The sequence below is a fragment of the Heteronotia binoei genome, chromosome 17 (assembly GCF_032191835.1).
Source record: "Heteronotia binoei isolate CCM8104 ecotype False Entrance Well chromosome 17, APGP_CSIRO_Hbin_v1, whole genome shotgun sequence".
Lineage (NCBI taxonomy): Eukaryota > Metazoa > Chordata > Lepidosauria > Squamata > Gekkonidae > Heteronotia > Heteronotia binoei.
Window position 1 is genome coordinate 36,017,147 of NC_083239.1, and position 20,461 is coordinate 36,037,607.

The window sequence follows — 20,461 nt, forward strand, 5'->3', positions numbered from 1 at the left end:
AAAGAGTGGACAACCCTTTTTTCCCTACTACAATATCAGCTTTTTTACCTTTAAAAAAACCAGTCTTTCCCAGCATTGCACAGCTGATATGATCTTTTTCATGTTTCTGGAAGAGAAGGTACTCTTCGGCAGCATTCAGACCCGCAGCTTGTGGCAGCTGCTTCCCATTTCAGAAAAAAAGCTGGTACAGGCCCCAGGGCACTCAGACAGTGCACACCTATCTGCCAAGACAGGCACAGGCTATGTGTACCTAGAGGAGCGGTCACACTGCTCAAGCACATGACAGGCACTTCCCTGGTGCCTTAGGGAATACCAAACAAACTGGAAAATAATTACATTATTTGTAGTTCTTACAGTGCTATCCTCATTTTAACGCGATTGACTTAAATGGATTTAGAAGACTGTGTTAACCAAAAATTCAAGAAGGAAAGATTATCTTAGTATACTTTCTAGTACCACATTTATCTAATGTTAACCTCAGTGAAGCGGGGGGGGGGGCGGTCACAAACCTATTGGCTGGTTTAGACATTTATCTGCATCAGCAAATACACTGTATCCAGTTTGGGCATGGAAAAGAATCTTGGAATTCTTGAAGAACATTGAAGACTTGGAAGCACTGATTGAATAATATGAAATACTTACATCAGCTTGGGGATTGGGTGCCTAAATTAAGAAAAAGAGCAGTCAGTTAATCATACTTTGAGATGTTATAGCAATACTAAATAGATACAATCTGATTGTCTCCTCCCTCTCATTTGACATTGGGTAGAGACAACAATAACAGGTGCACATTTAATATCTACAATTATTTTGATATCATTCACTAACTACTATAGTAATTTTTCCTCATTCTTGTGGAAAGAGAATACATTACAAAGAAAAACAAACCCTGTTGGGTAAGATTTCTATAGGAAGAAGAGTTCTTGTGGCACTCAAAATTCTGCTGTCCTTTTTCTAAAGATGAATATCTCCAACCATCTTTAAAAAAAATAATAAAACATATCTTGTCCTGTTCAAACCAAAAGGAGGTCTTACTGATTCACTGTCCTGTGGACAAAGGAGGAAGGCAAGAAACACAAGAGCAAGAATCTGAAGTTTCATCTTGGCTTCTCTTGGGGGCTTTCAAAGATGAAGTCACTGGTGTGAGAAAAGAAGACCTTCAGCAGCTGTATTTATACCATGTCTCCATCCTGGAGTTTCAGGGTTGGGTGGTAAAGTACAATGCCTCCACGATAAAAGGTACCCTCACTTTTGGCAATCAGGAAAGGTTAGCTACCATCCTGTGAAGGATAAATATGGATTGCAAAAGCCAGAAGTCAACTTGATGTCAAAGAGCCAATGACATTATTCTTCATAAGCATGTGCAAACAGACACATGCTGGAGCAAAGGAGGGGGGAAAATAACAGTTCCCCTTCACAGAACATTTGAGAAATATCATGCAAGACCTGAGCTGAAGTTTCAAGGGGGAGAGGAAATCTCAAGCACAAAGTATTTCCATGTCTAATGAGCATGAACATCTAATAGGAATTGTGTTCCCTGAAGAGAATCAAATGTTAAAAAGATGAAAGAATAGGAAAAGTTTTCTAAGATGTGGGACAATAACAACCTAAATAGGAACACTGGCATCAATGTGACATCAAGGTGAGACTATTTGGATTTTGAACACCATTTTGGATTCTTGCAGTGACTTTCCTTGTAAGGGGAGCATATTCATTTTTATCACAGATATTCTTCCAAGCCATGAATACAAGTCCATCCACTCAACTGTAAATCATGCTGCACCTCTTTCTTTAATTTACATGGTTAATGAGAGGTACTTTCTTAAGGTTTTTGATGAACCACATACCAAAACATAGGACTGGGGATTTTTGGAATTGGACATGTTTATTGAATGACACCTTTCGGTGCCTGGGGTAGATTTAAGCCCAATATTACAGATTACATTAAATTTTATACTTTGAGGTCTCACTATACTTATCCAATAAGGCTCATAGTGCTAGTATTGATTACTGAGGCTTAGACAGTGTAACTAATAGATCAGCTACATGTATGGTGTAATTTTAGGATGGCTTTAACTTGTTTTTATTCTCTCTGTATTACTCTCCGATTGGTTTGGTGTGGAGAGTGGCTCAATAAGAAGAACAAATAAGAGAGGACAAAGTGATTTGTTCCCTTAGTAATCACATTAAAAAAAAAGATGACTAATATGTGAGAATGGGAATTCTTGTCCAAAAAATTTTCTCTCAGACCAAGCTGTTTTAATACAGGAGTGGCCAAACTTGCTTAACGTAAGAGTCACATAGAATAAACGTTAGATGTTTGAGAGCTATAAGACATGAATGTCAGATATTTGAGAGCCACAAGACATGAATGTCAGATATAGGAAGGAAGGAAGGAAGGAAGGAAGGAAGGAAGGAAGGAAGGAAGGAAGGAAGGAAGGAAGGAAGGAAGGAAGGAAGGAAGGAAGGAAGTTTAAATGCATTCTCCAAGCTGCCGGCTGGCGTGACTTGGAGAAGTGATTTAAAGAGACAAATTCATTCTCCAAGCTGGCTGATGGAGTGGTGGTGGCTTTGAGAGACACACAATATGTGCGAAAGAGCCATATGTGGCTCCTGAGCCAAAGTTTGGCCACCCTTGCTTTAATACCTATAGCTGTCATGCATCTCCTAGATCACATGCTTTTTCATTGTCTAAAATTATTAAAGCTTAACTGAATTTAGCTTTTTAAATAAGATTAATAAAAGCAATCAGTTCTCCTGTTTGTTGACCCATTTCTGGCTGTGCAGCAGGTATTTTCACGGCTTCCCTTCTTAACCATGCCATGCAGGACAATTGACTTTTTCCTGGGCTTTTATGTTCACACAGCCTAACTAGGTTCCACTTTCCCCATCCTTGCTATGTAACTGCTCGGCTCAGCAAGCTATAGTTAGAATAGAAATAAAAATTACAAATCACAAAGATCTATCATAAATGATTGTTACGTTTTAATAACATTATTGCGGTGTTTTGTCTAAATAAAGGTAAAGGTAGTCCTCTGGGCAAGCACCAGTCGTTTCCGACTCTGAGGTGACATCACATCACAGTGTTTTCACAGCAGAATTTTTATTGGGCTATTTGACATTGCCTTCCCCAGTCATCTACACTTTACCCTCAGCAAGCTGGGTACTCATTTTACCAACCTTGGAAGGCTGAGTCAACCTTGAGCCGGCTACCTGAACCCAGCTTCCGCAGAGATCAAACTCAGATCGTGAGCAGAGGTTGGACTGCAGCACTGCAGCTTACCACTCTGTGCCACAGAGCTCTTTCTATTTAGGCTATTTGTCTAAATAATCCCTGGTAGTGCTAATAGATGCCTATCAATTGGAATTAGCTACATTCTTGCGCACCTGTTGTTTTTGGAAACTCCCCCCCCACCCCCCGCCAAGCTAAGCTGTTCAGCAAACCTTTTTATCTGTTTGACACAAAACAAACAGGCTAAGTATTCTGCTTACATCTGGTTGACCCCTTTGAAAATGGTCAGTTCAACAGTCAGAGGTGTTTCTGCAAAATCTGGGAAAGTTTAATGCAGCTGACTGCAAGTTAGGCAAAATAATGTGTGGAGCACACTGAGTTTTAAAGCAAGAAGGGCAAGACAGATGCAGAAGAAAAGGCATTTCCCATCCTGAATTTGGTGAAACAGCTGCCTGCGGATCAGTCTTTGTGGACACTAAAATGACACATTTCCTTTTCTACATTGCACACCACTTTTCTGTTCAGTCCAGGAATCTACTTCATTTGGGGATTGATCCATTTTCCAGTGGCAAAGGCATAAACTCTGAAGAGATGCACTTGTTGGATCTCAGTACTTCATAGCAACATGAGGTGCAGCTGGCTGTGTGATTTACATTCATTCATTCATTCATTTATTTATTTATTTCAATTTATATCCCACCCTTTCCGCAAGCGGACTCAGGGCGGCTTACAACATCATAAAATACAATCAATCCAATAAAACATATAAAACCATAATTTACATGGACTCCAGATTTTGTTTGAGATCACACTGTTACCCAAATCTGCATACAAGTGTGGAGACTGAGATGTACAAAGGTTTCACTGAACAAACAATTGTCTTAGGCTCTTAAAACACTTGGGATCATTTACCCCATGTATAATGTGGGTGGGTGGAAGACACTCAGAAAACAGGGGTGAGGGGAAGGATTTTATTTTGCTAAAAGAAAAAGAAACCAGTGATTCCAAATCAGCTGCAAAAATTAGTACTAAGGGATAACTTCTTGTATTTTTTTTGCCTGGGATGAGGAGGGGAAGAGGTATTGGCCTTGGCCTGTAAGGATAATAAAATTATATTTTTTCGATGATTAAGAAGCCTGGAAAAAAATCCTTTGTGTGTATATTGGAGGGGAGTTTTCTCCTTTTGCTTTTAGAGTGTTAGAAATGTTCTCTTGGGGAGAGTTGGAAGTCAGAAGTCAAATATGTATGTGTCTATGATGGGTACATTTCATGACTGGGGAGGGGCTAGAATGTTTCTATCTGATCATTTAGACAGGAAGGCTCATTGCTTATTGTTTTGGAAATCTGGGTCATTGGTTGGAATTAAATTATCAGGGAGTTGGGAGAGGACTGAAGGGCCTTGTGGGAAATGACCCTTGAATGCATTCATCTTTGGGTGGGTTTAGAGAGGAGCTGCCTTGCATTTCTTTCCTTTTTGGCATAATTTACTGCGTTTTGATATTAGTTAAATCCAGGCTCCTTCTATCATTTCTAGGTCATACTCAGGTGTACATGTGTGCAGAAATGGGATCAAGCCCCAAAGAAAAAAAGGGGATACTTTGGAGTGAGATTCTTGGGAACATCAACCCTGAAACAGTCACCTGTACACATTTGTCACGGATTCATTACATTCATACTTAATACCACAAAACTATTATGATAACCAGGCCTTGAATTCAGCAGCAGCTCACAGAAGAGCAGCTTCTGAACCTTCCTGAGGATTCCCCCTCCTCCTTCTCCCCACCTACCTATGTTGTCCATTGAATAGTAGGTGCGGCTGCATAACAATCCCTGGGTGAACTCCATCACCTATTTTTCTACAAAATGGCCCCTGGTGATAACTCACAATTGTGACATATGGGTATGGCAATGTTTACCAATTCAGGGAAGTGGAGGGAAATTTAGAGGTTCTCAACAAATACAGCAGCAGTTAAGAGTCCAGCAGTAAAGAAAAGACAATCACCCAAGACAGTTTAGAGAAATTGTACTTTTTAAAAAAATTGTGACTTTTTCTCCTCCTCATCATAGCAAATGGACAGTTGTTGTTGTCCTCAGTCCTTTGTAATAAACTTTAAGATCACAAAATAAATAAGGATCATAGGCGTTATTTAGATGTTAGCAGGGTATCTGTGAGTTTTTCTCTCTCTGCCTCTTGCCTGCCCATCCCTTGAATGAAGACAAACACCAGTTTAAACTGGGAACTTTATTTATTACAAGTTGATCTGCAGAACTAAACCAACTCCCCATAGCAAAGTGTGTGGCAGGCTTGCAATGCAAGCCTCCTGAATGGGCAAATCCACAAATCCCTAATCTGCCATAAAAGTTTGCAGGTTGGCTTTGGACCCATCATGATCTCTCAGTATAAACTATCTCATATGTCTGTCAGGATAAGGTGGAAGAAGGAGAATGATGAGAAACACTGCTTTATGTCCCTATTAGAGAAAGAAGTGGCCTATAAATAAAAGTTGTTGTTTTTTTTCCAAGTAAGAAAACGTAAATTTGGATAGAGGTCTGTGGGGAGCAATCTGGCTTAGAATCTAGCAACATTTGGAAGTGATAGAACCCCAGAAAGTTGTTCTGTATTCTGTGTCATGATGTATATTTCATCTCCAGCCAGGGCCAGCCCTAGACTATCTGGCACCCTGAGCAAGGCTAACTTCTGGTGCCCCCCACCCCCCGCACTGAGAACATCACCGAGTCACATGGGGTACTAGGCTTCCCAACCCTCCCGCTCTGGCAGGGGACCCCAGGATTTCCACCCTCTTCCCCCGCTTCCCAAAAAAATGGAAGCGGGGGGAGGGGGGAAACGGCACCAAGCAGCATGTCGAGCCGCCCCCTCCCCGCCCACCACAGCTGCTCCTCCAAGATGGGCCCAGGCTGAGCCCATCTCGGAGGAGCAGCTGCAGTGGAATCAGAGGGGGGGACTTATGGGTGGGCCCCCTTTGTCCCCTGGCAACCCAGATTTTTAGACCCAGTCCGCTACTGCTTTAGGGGCCTCTTGGCGCGGAGCGGAACTGATGAAGGCGGAGGAGGGCCGCCCGCCCACGTTGCGTCTTCGGGGCGCTTGTCGCTGCCTGTTGCTGCCGCCTCTCCTCTCCTGTGTTGCAACTGCCGCGAGTTCCGTCGCCGTCCCACTGCTCAGCCCCCGCTTTCGGGCGGGTAGGGAGGCGGGCCTGCTAGGGGGAGAGAAAGCGAGAGGCAGGCCGCCGAGGAGGAGGCAGGAAGGGCTGTGGCCGGAGCCAGGACCGTGCCAGGGGAGCAGGGCTGCGGTACCGAGCCCGGAGGAGTCGAGCGAAGGGAAAGGAGGCGAACGTGCGTGGCCCGAGCCCTGGCAGCCGGCCCTGGCTGGCCCAGGTAAGAGACGGGTGGCTTGGGGAGGCCGGGAGAGGAAGGACGCCTTGCCTTGGCCCTTGCTGGCAAAAGCCCAGCAGCAGCAGCACCGCCTTTGTGCGTAATGTTGTTTTTGCCTTTGGTGGGCGCCACGGCCAACGCGCGTTGGGGTTGAAATGGGTATGTGTGCGCACTCGCTGCGGAGAGCAGTTGGAAACTAGTATCTCTTTGGAGAGGGGAGCGGGGTGGCTTCGCTGCCCGCCCCCGAGTAGCTGCTGAATGCCTGGTGGGAAATAAACACTGCTTGGTTGCTCTCCCACCCCGTGCAAGCAACAAGCCCCGAGGAGAGCATGCGAGGGAAGAGATAAGGACCCGCTGCACACGAGTTGACACAGGAAAAGGAGGTGGCCCGGGTAGGACCCTCGCACAACCCCCAACCGCGAAGACGAACAAAAAAGAACTCCAACAAAGCTTCTGCAATACGTTGTGTTCAGTTTGAGGCTGGTGGCACCTTTCAGGTGAAGTTTTCTTCTGGGTAGAAGGTTCTGTGCGCTGCCCACCGAGATATTTTGTGTCGTCTGGGTTGACCCTTTTAAAGACCGGGTCAGGTGCCGTGTCTTTTAGGAGTTTACAGGCTTGCTGGCTGGTGGCATTGTTAAGAGCAGAACAAGTCAAAAGCAGTCATTTTAATGCCATATAAGCTGTGGAGTCCTGTGAGCCAAAATTCTACTTCAGCCACGGCGAGCGGAGAAGAGGCGGCAGCTGTGCAGCTGCGTTGCCCGCTCCGAGACGGGGTGGCTCGCCACGCTCCCCGGCGCCGTTCCCCCCCCAGCTCCACCCCAGTGTCTCCTGGCTCCACCCCCAAAGTCTCCTGGCTCCACCCCCAAAGTCCCCAGATATTTCTGGAGTTGGACTTGGCAACCCTATGGGGTACCCAATTTAGCACCCCCAGAAGGCCAGTGCCCAAGGCAATCACCTAGTTTGCCAAGTGGCAGGGCCAGCCTTGTCTCAAGCCTCCATGCTATGGTATGCTGAGCTGATCTCAATAAGCAAACATGCTACAGAATTTATTCTTCCTTCTCTTTTCTTTTTTTGAGTTGAACTGATTCATGAGCCAGTGTAATCAACTGACAACTAGCTGCATCCGGTTGATGATCCCATTTGTCGCTTACCATTAAGGGGATCCATTGTTCAGAAGAAGAGGAATGGCTGGAACAGCCTGAGGCTTTTCCAGGCTGATAGAGTCATGTCAATGTTCCCTGTGTTTTCTCAAATTATAAAACCATTTTGATTTGTTTGTTCCTTTTCAGTGTGGGGAAAAGATGATGATAAAGAGAGAGAGAAAAGCCTCTACAGATGAAGATGAGCCACATGGACCGTAAATTTATTTCATCCATTGATCCATCTGTTGTCTATGTATCCTGCAATAACTGGGAATCTGCAGTACACCATGGATGTGTACCGTACTTAGAGCATAGCCAGGACCAGCATTCCCCCTTGCTCTGTCATGACACCTTTACTCATTTGAACAGGTCATTCTGCAATTGCTGTGGGCCAGATTAATGACTGCATGTACGCATGCATTCTTAGTCGGGGCCAGCACTTTATGGAATAGCCTTTTTTATTTTTGCAATAATCTTTATTTATAATATACACCAATCCAACATGACACTGCATTAAACCAAAGACAAATACACATTTGCTACAGATAAGATACAAATAGACTTTCTGGTGAGGACAGAAAGCATCACACTGTGCTGGCATTCCAAAAACCACACAAAACTGAATTACTCAGGAGGGTGTTTTTACATAGCTAATACTATAACAAAATGGTTCAAAATGATAAGGACTGTGGACTATACTCCTAGGGCCAGCATGACCCAGTAAGTCAGGTAGGCGACCAACTAGGGAACCATCTGACCAACAGGAGTGCTGGGATTCCCATCCCCTGCCCTTCCAGTGGATGCCACCTTCTCCGTCTGATGGCCTGCTGCCCCCCCCCACTCCCCAAGATGCTGGAGGAGCCCAGCCTCACTCCCCAACATGCCCATCAAAGATTAGTCTGCTTGGCCTTTGCATTGGAGAGCCGTGTGCCCCACCGACTGGAACAGCATGTTCATAACATGAGGACTTGGTAACAATGGGCAGCAGGATCCAAATCCCTGCTGCCCTACACCAATCACAGCCCCCTATTGGTTTGAACTATCCAATAACGTGTTTGCACGGGAACACAAAGCTGTATATAGTTGGCCAGTTTGACCCAGTTTGGCAGTCTTAGCAGAGCAGCCTCCGCCATGCTGTAGGTATCAAACAGCTGTTTATCACTGCTACCTCATCTAATCAGTGCTTTAAAAAGCTAAAGGTAGTCCCCCGTGCAAGCACCAGTCGTTTCCGACTCAGGGGTGACATCGCATCAGGACGTTTTCGCGGCAGACTTTTTACAGGGCGGTTTGCCATTGCCTTCCCCAGTCATCTACACTTTCCCCCCAGCAAGCTGGGTACTCATTTTACCGACCTCGGAAGGATGGAAGGCTGAGTCAACCTGAGCCGGCTACCTGAACCAGCTTCCGCTGGGATCGAACTATGGACATGAGCAGAGGGCACTGACTGCAGTACTGCAGCTTTACCACTCTGCGTCACGAGGCTCATCTCCATCAATGCTTAGAACCGACTAAATTATACTGCCCATGGGCCAGGGGCAGCACTTGGAGTGAAGCCCCAGATGCTGGCCCAGCCCACCTTCTCTCTCCCCCTCACTGCTCCCTCCCTCCTTCCCTCCATCTTACTCCTCCCTCACTCCTTCCCTCCTTCCTTCTTTGCTCACCTTGCTCCAGCTCAGCTTGGTGCTTTCACCTTTCAACGAGAGGCAGTAGCGTATTACTTGCTGCCTGTTTGAGATGGCTGGCTCAGAGGCATGTTGGTGTCATTTTATTTGCTCAGGGCAGATCACAAGAATAAGAATAAAAATGTTATCAATACATCAATATAAATAAAACAGTTCAAAACAGAATTAAAAAACAGCATAAATTTACGGAACACAAAAGTTTTCCAGATGGGATTATCGGCCTCCAAGGTTTTGAACACACCATCAGTGCCAAGAGTTGAGTTCCCAGCCCAACATAGACTCAACAGCCAGTGGTCTAAATGAGTTGATCCAGACATTCTTTTATTGCCATCGATAGCAAGAGGAAAAACAACTCTCTCCCTCTCCCTCCCTCCCTCCCCCCATCTGTCTCTCCCTCTCTCTCTGTACCAACATCCTTCCTGCATTTTCCCCAGCTCCCCTTTACAAAACGTAACATATTTATACAATTTTGATAACAAAGCAGGTCTAGTTGATTGGTTACAAAGTTCTCACTTTTAGATTTTTAGCTTCCCTTATTGGCTCAAAGAAACCGATCTCTCTTCTGGGAGATAGGGGGATCACTTCAGGATGAGGTAATTCCTTTGGGATTTCTTTGATCTGTACCCTCAATTCCTGCATTCCTGGCATCTAGCATCTTGCATCTGGAAAGAATTCTGTGGTTATGGTGGTCCTCTAGAAATGTGTAGAGGGCCAAGGGGTGTAGTTCAGGTTCTTTGTTTTAGAGTTTTGCTCGGTTCCAGAAAATGTGCCAATAAGTAAAATCTCTACTGTGTGGGGGCATGATGACTCTTTCAGACTGGAGGGTCTGTAGAGGTAGGGAGAAAAGAGTTCTTTTCAAAGGATGTTTACAAAACATGATGGAACATGATGACCTTCAGATAGAGAAAAAGGGCTTTGTAATATGTAATGTGCTTAGTAGAGAGTTTAACAAGAAATTATCTTTCTTTGTTCTCAAAGGCTTAATGCGAAGACCACTATGGGCCTGTGTCCCATAGAGAAGTGCAACTTCATATATATTAAGGCAGATTGTATGACTAGAGTTAGTACAATATATTCTAATTTGGTGGAGTGGTTAAGTGTGTGGACTCTTATCTTGGAGAACCGGGTTTGATTCCCCACTCCTCCACTTGCACCTGCTAGCATGGCCTTGGGTCAGCCATAGCTCTGGCAGAGGTTGTCCTTGAAAGGGCAGCTGCTGTGAGAGCCCTCTCCAGCCCCACCCACCTCACAGGGTGTCTGATGTGGGGGAGGAAGGTAAAGGAGATTGTGAGCTGCTCTGAGACTCTTCGGAGTGGAGGGCTGGATATGTATCCAATATCATCTTCTTCTTCTTCTTCTATGACCAGAATTCGTGCAAATGTATCTGGCACTCTGCGCATATTCTAGTGCAAATCTGAATCTACCTTCTACAAAGGCTTTGTAATCTAGGCTCCATGAAGATGGTAAGTTTAACAAGGGGGAGGTCAAGGTCTTTTTGGACTCCCAGCTGCCTCAACCAAAGGCCTGGTAGAACAGCTGCATTTTATAGGCCCTGCGGGACAGTAGTAAATCCCACAGGGCTTAACATTTGTAAGCAGATAAGCTGATAATCTACTTGTAAAATATAAATGTAAATAACATTTCACACAAAGAGCTGCCCAAGATTTCTGGCAGAGTCATATTGCCTATGAGTGTAGGCAAGTGAGAGCTGGCAAGAAATAATGCTTAGACGTTAGGATGAGGAGCTGGGACAAATGGATTTGGATCCCTACTCTACTGTGCAAGTTTGCAGCGAGGCTTTGGACTCATCATGAACTCTCAGCCCAATCTATCTCAAAAGCCTGTGAGGGTAAGGCAGAGGAAGGAGAATAATTTGTGTCCCTATTAGAGAAAGAAGTGGTATATAAAAAAAATTAAGTAAGACAAAGTACTTCAATAGGTCCTATAGATCAGTGGCCCCCATCGTTTTTGGCACTAGTGACCAGTTTTGTGGAAGACAATTTTTCCATGGACCAGTGGAGGTGCTGGGGTTCTTGCTGCCCCAGTCTGCCCCCAAGCCCACACCCCATACCTGCCCTCCCATGGGGGTCTTTAAATGAGTAGTAGGCGAAGGTGTCTGCCTCACTCTGTGGCCCGGTTGCTAACAGGCCACGGCCCAGTACTGGACCGCATCCCAGGGGTTGGGGACCCCTGCTATAGGTCATTTATGAGGATCTATGAGATGGCAGTCAAAGCTGCAAAGAAGGCTTACTTTGCAGTTAGGATTGCATCTGCGAACTCGCGCTCGGCCCAATTATTTAGTACAATTTGGTCCCTGACTGCTCTGCCACAAGGCAGACCAAACATTAGATGAATGGATATTGGCTGTGAGGCCTTTGCAAGCTTTTTCGCAGATAAGGTCTTATCAGTCTGCCGTGGAATTAGCAGAATATTAGCAGAATCTGATGCGTGGCTTTCCCACAGCCTCATATTAAATGTTGCTGAAGGAGAATCTGACTACTGTTTACTGCGTTCTGCCTTCTCTGTGCCTTTAGTGGCAACAATGCAGAAATGAATTAGAGGAAAAATAGTATGTATTCTGAATGCAGCATGATGCTGGCTTCAAAGGCCCTCTAGCTGACTTGAACCTCAACAATTTTATCCTCCATTCTTTCCCATCAATGGCCTGCCCATTGGTTGCCAGCATTGTGGGCAATCCTCCACTGGCTCCAAATTTGGCCAACGTTATCAGTTTCTGTCTTTATCTTCCAACGCCTAACCTAGAAACACATAATGGCACCATCTGCAGAAACTCATTTGCATATTAGGCCACACCCCCTGACACCAAGCCAGCCGGAACTGCATTCCTGTGTGTTCCTGCACAAAAAAGCCCTGCTTAATCCTAGAATGGTGTTCAAGCACCCTCATTTTTTATTTCCTAGTAAGATATCCCTACATATAACTTATTGATCTTGCAGATAGCTGTGTATATGATCTGCTTTGAATTGCAATTAGATAGGTGTGTAAATTTGATCCTATTGCCATCCAATGTATTAATAAATTCCTTGATTTCTAACATGTGTACATTCTAAACAGTGCCCAGAAGCCACATGACCCTATGTGCCACTCTGTCTGCTCCAACATCTGCTCTAATTAGTGAACTACTCAGGTTCTTAGAATTTCTAAAGTCAGTCCTTAGTTTCCTGGAACAGCCTGGAATACGGGAGACAATATGCCACTATTTGGCAATGGATCTCTTGATCTTTTTTTTTTAGCAGGGAAAATTGCAAACCACAAATCCCTAATCTACCACAAAAGTGTGCAGGTTGGCTTTGGACCCATCATGATCTCTCAACATAAACTATCTCATATGTCTGTCAGGATAAGGTGGAAGGAGGAGAATGATGAGAAACACTGCTTTATGTCCCTATTAGAGAAAGATGTGGCCTATAAATAAAAGTTGGGGTTTTTTTCCAAGTAAGAAAATGTAAATCTGGGTAGAGGTCTGTGGGGAGCAATCTGGCTTAGACTCTAGCAACATTTGGAAGTGATAGAACCCCAGAAAGTTGTTCTGTATTCTGTTTCATGATGTATAGTTCATCTCCAGCCAGGGCCAGCCCTAGACTGTCCGGCACCCTGAGCAAGGCTAACTTCTGGTGCCCCCCACCCCCCGCACTGAGAACATCACCGAGTCACATGGGGTACCCAATTTAGCACCCCCAGAAGGCCAGTGCCCAAGGCAATCACCTAGTTTGCCAAGTGGCAGGGCCAGCCCTGTCTCAAGCCTCCATGCTATGGTATGCTGAGCTTATCCCAATAAGCAAACATGCTACAGAATTTATTCTTCCTTCTCTTCTCTTTTTTTGAGTTGAACTGATTCATGAGCCAGTGTAATCAACTGACAACTAGCTGCATCCTTTTGATGATCCCATTTGTCGCTTACCATTAAGGGGATCCATTGTTCAGAAGAAGAGGAATGGCTGGAACAGCCTGAGGCTTTTCCAGGCTGATAGAGTCATGTCAATGTTCCCTGTGTTTTCTCAAATTATAAAACCATTTTGATTTGTTTGTTCCTTTTCAGTGCGGGGAAAAGATGATGATAAAGAGAGAGAGAGAGAAGCCTCTACAGATGAAGATGAGCCACATGGACCGTAAATTTATTTCATCCATTGATCCATCTGCTGTCTATGTATCCTGCAATAACTGGGAATCTGCAATACACCATGGATGTGTACCGTACTTAGAGCATAGCCAATTGCACACACACAGCTGCAGGACCAGCATTCCCCCTTGCTCTGTCATGACACCTTTATTCATTTGAACAGATCATTCTGCAATTGCTGTGGGCCAGATTAATGACTGCATGTACGCATGCATTCTTAGTCGGGGCCAGCACTTTATGGAATAGCCTTTTTTATTTTTGCAATAATCTTTATTTATAATATACATCAATCCAACATAACACTGCATTAAACCAAAGACAAATACACATTTGCTACAGATAAGATACAAATAGACTTTCTGGTGAGGACAGAAAGCATCACACTGTGCTGGCATTCCAAAAACCACACAAAACTGAATTACTCAGGAGGGTGTTTTTACATAGCTAATACTATAACAAAATGGTTCAAAATGATAAGGACTGTGGACTATACTCCTAGGGCCAGCATGACCCAGTAAGTCAGGTAGGCGACCCACTAGGGAACCATCTGACCAACAGGAGTGCTGGGATTCCCATCCGCTGCCCTTCCAGTGGATGCCACCTTCTCCGTCTGATGGCCTGCTGCCCCCCCACCCCCCAAGATGCTGGAGGAGCCCAGCCTCACTCCCCAACATGCCCGTCAAAGATTAGTCTGCTTGGCCTTTGCATTGGAGAGCCGTGTGCCCCACCGACTGGAACAGCATGTTCATAACATGAGGACTTGGTAACAATGGGCAGCAGGATCCAAATCCCTGCTGCCCTACACCAATCACAGCCCCCTATTGGTTTGAACTATCCAATAACGTGTTTGCGCGGGAACACAAAGCTGTATATAGTTGGCCAGTTTGACCCAGTTTGGCAGTCTTAGCAGAGCAGCCTCCGCCATGCTGTATGTATCAAAGAGCTGTTTATCACTGCTACCTCATCTAATCAATGCTTTAAAAAGCTAAAGGTAGTCCCCCGTGCAAGCACCAGTCGTTTCCGACTCAGGGGTGACATCGCATCAGGACGTTTTCGCGGCAGACTTTTTACAGGGCGGTTTACCATTGCCTTCCCCAGTCACCTACACTTTCCCCCCAGCAAGCTGGGTACTCATTTTACCGACCTCGGAAGGATGGAAGGCTGAGTCAACCTGAGCCGGCTACCTGAACCAGCTTTCACTGGGATCGAACTCAGGACATGAGCAGAGGGCACTGACTGCAGTACTGCAGCTTTACAACTCTGCGTCACGGGGCTCATCTCCATCAATGCTTAGAACCCACTAAATTATAGTGCCCATGGGCCAGGGGCAGCACTTGGAGTGAAGCCCCACATGCTGGCGCAGCCCACCTTCTCTCTCCCCCTCACTGCTCCCTCCCTCCTTCCCTCCATCTTACTCCTCCCTCACTCCTTCCCTCCTTCCTTCTTTGCTCACCTTGCTCCAGCTCAGCTTGGTGCTTTCACCTTTCAACGAGAGGCAGTAGCGTATTACTTGCTGGCTGCTTGAGACGGCTGGCTCAGAGGCATGTTGGTGTCATTTTATTTGCTCAGGGCAGATCACAAGAATAAGAATAAAAATGTTATCAATACATCAATATAAATAAAACAGTTCAAAACAGAATTAAAAACAGCATAAATTTACAGAACACAAAAGTTTTCCAGATGGGATTATCGGTCTCCAAGGTTTTGAACACACCATCAGTGCCAAGAGTTGAGTTCCCAGCCCAACATAGACTCAACAGCCCGTGGTCCAAATGAGTTGATCCAGACATTCTTTTATTGCCATCGATAGCAAGAGGAAAAACAACTCTCTCTCTCTCCCTCTCTCTCCCTCCCTCCCCCATCTGTCTCTCCCTCTCTCTCTGTACCAACATCCTTCCTGCATTTTCCCCAACTCCCCTTTACAAAACGTAACATATTTATACAATTTTGATAACAAAGCAGGTCTAGTTGATTGGTTACAAAGTTCTCACGTTTAGATTTTTAGCATCCCTTATTGGCTCAAAGAAACTGATCTCTCTTCTGGGAGATAGGGGGATCACTTCAGGATGAGGTAATTCCTTTGGGATTTCTTTGATCTGTACCCTCAATTCCTGCATTCCTGGTATCTAGCATCTTGCATCTGGAAAGAATTCTGTGGTTATGGTGGTCCTCTAGAAATGTGTAGAGGGCCAAGGGGTGTAGTTCAGGTTCTTTGTTTTAGAGTTTTGCTCGGTTCCAGAAAATGTGCAAATAAGTAAAATCTCTACTGTGTGGGGGCATGATGACTCTTTCAGACTGGGCGGTCTGTAGAGGTAGGGAGTAAAGAGTTCTTTTCAAAGGATGTTTACAAAACATGATGGAACATGATGACCTTCAGATAGAGAAAAAGGGCTTTGTAATATGTAATGTGCTTAGTAGAGAATTTAACAAGAAATTATCTTTCTTTGTTCTCAAAGGCTTAATGCGAAGACCACTATGGGCCTGTGTCCCATAGAGAAGTGCAACTTCATATATATTAAGGCAGGTTGTATGACTAGAGTTAGTACAATATATTCTAGTTTGGTGGTGTGGTTAAGTGTGTGGAGTCTTATCTTGGAGAACCGGGTTTGATTCCCCACTCCTCCACTTGCACCTGCTAGCAAGGCCTTGGGTCAGTCATAGCTCTGGCAGAGGTTGTCCTTGAAAGGGCAGCTGCTGTGAGAGCCCTCTCCAGCCCCACCCACCTCACAGGGTGTCTGATGTGGGGGAGGAAGGTAAAGGAGATTGTGAGCTGCTCTGAGACTCTTCGGAGTGGAGGGCTGGATATGTATCCAATATCATCTTCTTCTTCTTCTTCTATGACCAGAATTCGTGCAAATGTATCTGGCACTCTGCGCATATTCTAGTGCAAATCTGAATCTACCTTCTACAAAGGCTTTGTAATCTAGGCTCCATGAAGATGGTAAGTTTAACAAGGGGGAGGTCAAGGTCTTTTTGGACTCCCGGCTGCCTCAACCAAAGGCCTGGTAGAACAGCTGCATTTTATAGGCCCTGCGGGACAGTAGTAAATCCCACAGGGCTTAACATTTGTAAGCAGATAAGCTGATAATCTACTTGTAAAATATAAATGTAAATAACATTTCACACAAAGAGCTGCCCAAGATTTCTGGCAGAGTCATATTGCCTATGAGTGTAGGCAAGTGAGAGCTGGCAAGAAATAATGATTAGACTGTAGGATGAGGAGCTGGGAGAAATGGATTTGGATCCCTTCTCTACTGTGCAAGTTTGCAGCGAGGCTTTGGACTCATCATGAACTCTCAGCCCAATCTATCTCAAAAGCCTGTGAGGGTAAGGCAGAGGAAGGAGAATAATTTGTGTCCCTATTAGAGAAAGAAGTGGTATTTAAAAATATTAAGTAAGACAAAGTAGTTCAATAGGTCCTATAGATCAGTGGCCCCCATCGTTTTTGGCACTAGTGACCAGTTTTGTGGAAGACAATTTTTCCATGGACCAGTGGAGGTGCTGGGGTTCTTGCTGCCCCAGGCTGCCCCCAAGCCCACACCCCATACCTGCCCTCCCATGGGGGTCTTTAAATGAGTAGTAGGCGAAGGTGTCTGCCTCACTCTGTGGCCCGGTTGCTAACAGGCCACGGCCCAGTACTGGACCGCAGCCCAGGGGTTGGGGACCCCTGCTATAGGTCATTTATGAGGATCTATGAGATGGCAGTCAAAGCTGCAAAGAAGGCTTACTTTGCAGTTAGGATTGCATCTGCGAACTCGCGCTCGGCCCAATTATTTAGTACAATTTGGTCCCTGACTGCTCTGCCACAAGGCAGACCAAACATTAGATGAATGGATATTGGCTGTGAGGCCTTTGCAAGCTTTTTCGCAGATAAGGTCTTATCAGTCTGCCGTGGAATTAGCAGAATATTAGCAGAATCTGATGTGTGGCTTTCCCTCAGCCTCATATTAAATGTTGCTGAAGGAGAATCTGACTACTGTTTACTGTGTTCTGCCTTCTCTGTGCCTTTAGTGGCAACAATGCAGAAATGAATTAGAGGAAAAATAGTATGTATTCTGAATGCAGCATGATGCTGGCTTCAAAGGCCCTCCAGCTGACTTGAACCTCAACAATTTTATCCTCCATTCTTTCCCATCAATGGCCTGCCCATTGGTTGCCAGCATTGTGGGCAATCCTCCACTGGCTCCAAATTTGGCCAACGTTATCAGTTTCTGTCTTTATCTTCCAACGCCTAACCTAGAAACACATAATGGCACCATCTGCAGAAACTCATTTGCATATTAGGCCACACCCCCTGACACCAAGCCAGCCGGAACTGCATTCCTGTGTGTTCCTGCTCAAAAAAAAGCCCTGCTTAATCCTAGAATGGTGTTCAAGCACCCTCATTTTTTATTTCCTAGTAAGATATCCCTACATATAACTTATTGATCTTGCAGATAGCTGTGTATATGATCTGCTTTGAATTGCAATTAGATAGGTGTGTAAATTATATCCTATTGCCATCCTATGTATTAATTAATTCCTTCATTTCTAACATGTATACATGCTAAACAGTGCCCAGAAGCCACATGACCCTATGTGCCACTCTGTCTGTTCCAACATCTGCTCTAATTAGTGAACTACTCAGGTTCTTAGAATTTCTAAAGTCAGTCCTTAGTTTCCTGGAACAGCCTGGAATACGGGAGACAATATGCCACTATTTGGCAATGGATCTCTTGATCTGTTTTTTTTAGCAGGGAAAATTGCAAACCACAAGCCAAGTTGTCACTCTGCGTTCTCTTTTTATGCTATAACAATAGTTTGTGTTTCTACCTTGTCTTTCAGCCTTCCATAATGCCAGTCTCTTTAGGGCAGGGGTGGCCAATGGTAGCTCTCCAGACGTTTTTTGCCTACAGCTTCCATCAGCCCCAGCCAGCATGGCCACCTCTGCTCTAAAATCCTGTTTGTTGTTGGAGTTGCATTTAATGCATAAAAACTGCCTATTTATTGTTGTATATGGCAAGCAGCAGCATCCATGCTATGCCACCGTCCACCTCTTACCATTAATGGAATCCTTTGCTTAGAAACAGATGACAGAAACGCATAGAACAGCTTGGGGCAACAGCTCTTCCGGGTTCATAGGAGCATGCCAATGTTTCCACTGATTTCACAATTCAAGACATAATTTTTAGTGTTTTTTTCTCCTTTCCACCATTTTGGTGTTCAAAGTGACTTATGAATGCATTTGAAGAAAATTGTTTTGTATGATGTTTTTCATGCTAGATCTCGCTGTAGATATTCAGTTGGTGCCCTGTGTAGTGGTCAAAAAAGGGAGCCGATTAGTTTTTGACATTTGTTTTATGTGTTTGTCCATCAGTGTATGGCTCCTCAACATGTCACTTCGCTGTATTCCTTCCCAACAATGCCACACTATGTAATTGGCTTTTCCCCACATGATCATTCTCTCACAGCCTCCTAAGAAACATGGCTGCCAATCAGTCTGACTCAGAAGCATCCTTAAGCACACTCCTGTATTCAAAAACTTGATGCAAACCTGCAATGCAGTCATTTCTAGGTCTTCAGAGTGAACCAAAGAGGCTTATTGATCTGCTAAGTTCTGACTTTGGTGTTTATTATTAATTTAATTTATTTCTATCCCACTCTTTCCACATGTGGGTTCAGGGTAGGTTACACAACATGTAAAACTCACAACAATAAAACCAGTTCCAATACTATAAAAACATTACCCCTTAAAAACAAGATGGCATTATGACAACCGTTTTACTGTGTCCTGGCACAATATAACAGGAAGGGAGAGGCCATAGCCTATAACGCCCCCCCTCAATGGTACAGTCCATCGGTCTCAGAGAGACCCATAGCAGGCAATGTGTTGGTTCAGTGACCAATGAATTACAGCAGATTACAGCAGGAGAGGCCAGATAGTTCATTATATGTTCTAGTTTGACACAGTCATTTTGAAATTTGCAGCAGCCTTAGATCTGACATGAGATGTCCTCCCTATGTGTTTGTCCATCAGTGTATGGCCAGTTTGGTGTTGTGGTTAGGAGCGTGAACTCTTATCTGGGAGAACTGGGTTTGATTCCCCACTCTTCCACGTGCACCTGCAGGTGTGACCTTGGGTCAGTCACAAAAGAAAGAGCCCTCTCAGTCCCACCAACCTCACAGGGTGTCTCTTGTGGGAAGAGAAAGGGAAGGAGGTTGTAAACTGTTCTAAGACTCCAAGTGAAGGGCGGGGTATAAATCCAATCTCCTCCTCCTCCTCTTCCTCTTCCTCTTCTTCTTCTTCTTCTTCTTCTTCTTCTTCTTCTTCTTCTTCTTCTTCTTCTTCTTCTTCTTCTTCTTCTTCTTCTTCTTCTTCTTCTTCTTCTTCTTCTTCTTCTTCTTCTTCTTCTCCTCCTCCTCATACCTGAGAGCTATGCAACAGGAACACCAGCAGCTTTCTGGGTTTGCAGAGTTTTGTACTGATATCCAGGGCCTTTTTTGAGCAGGAAAGCACAGGAATGCAGTTTCAGCTGGATTGGCATCAGGGGTGTGGCCTAATATGCAAATTAGTTTCAGCTGGGCTTTTCTACAAGAAAAGCCCTGCTGATATCTAACACAGGCACCAAAATAGAAGGAGGGAGATTGAAGAAGAAGAAGATATTGGATTTATATCCCACCCTCCACTCCAAAGAGTCTCAGAGTGGCTCACAATTTACCTTCCTCCCCCACAACAGACACCCTGTGAGGTGGGTGGGGCTGGAGAGGGCTCTCCCAGCAGCTGTCCTTTTAAGGACAACCTCTGCCAGAGCTATGGCTGACCCAAGGCCATTCCAGCAGGTGCAAGTGGAGGAGTGGGGAATCAAACCCGGTTCTCCCAGATAAGAGTCCACAC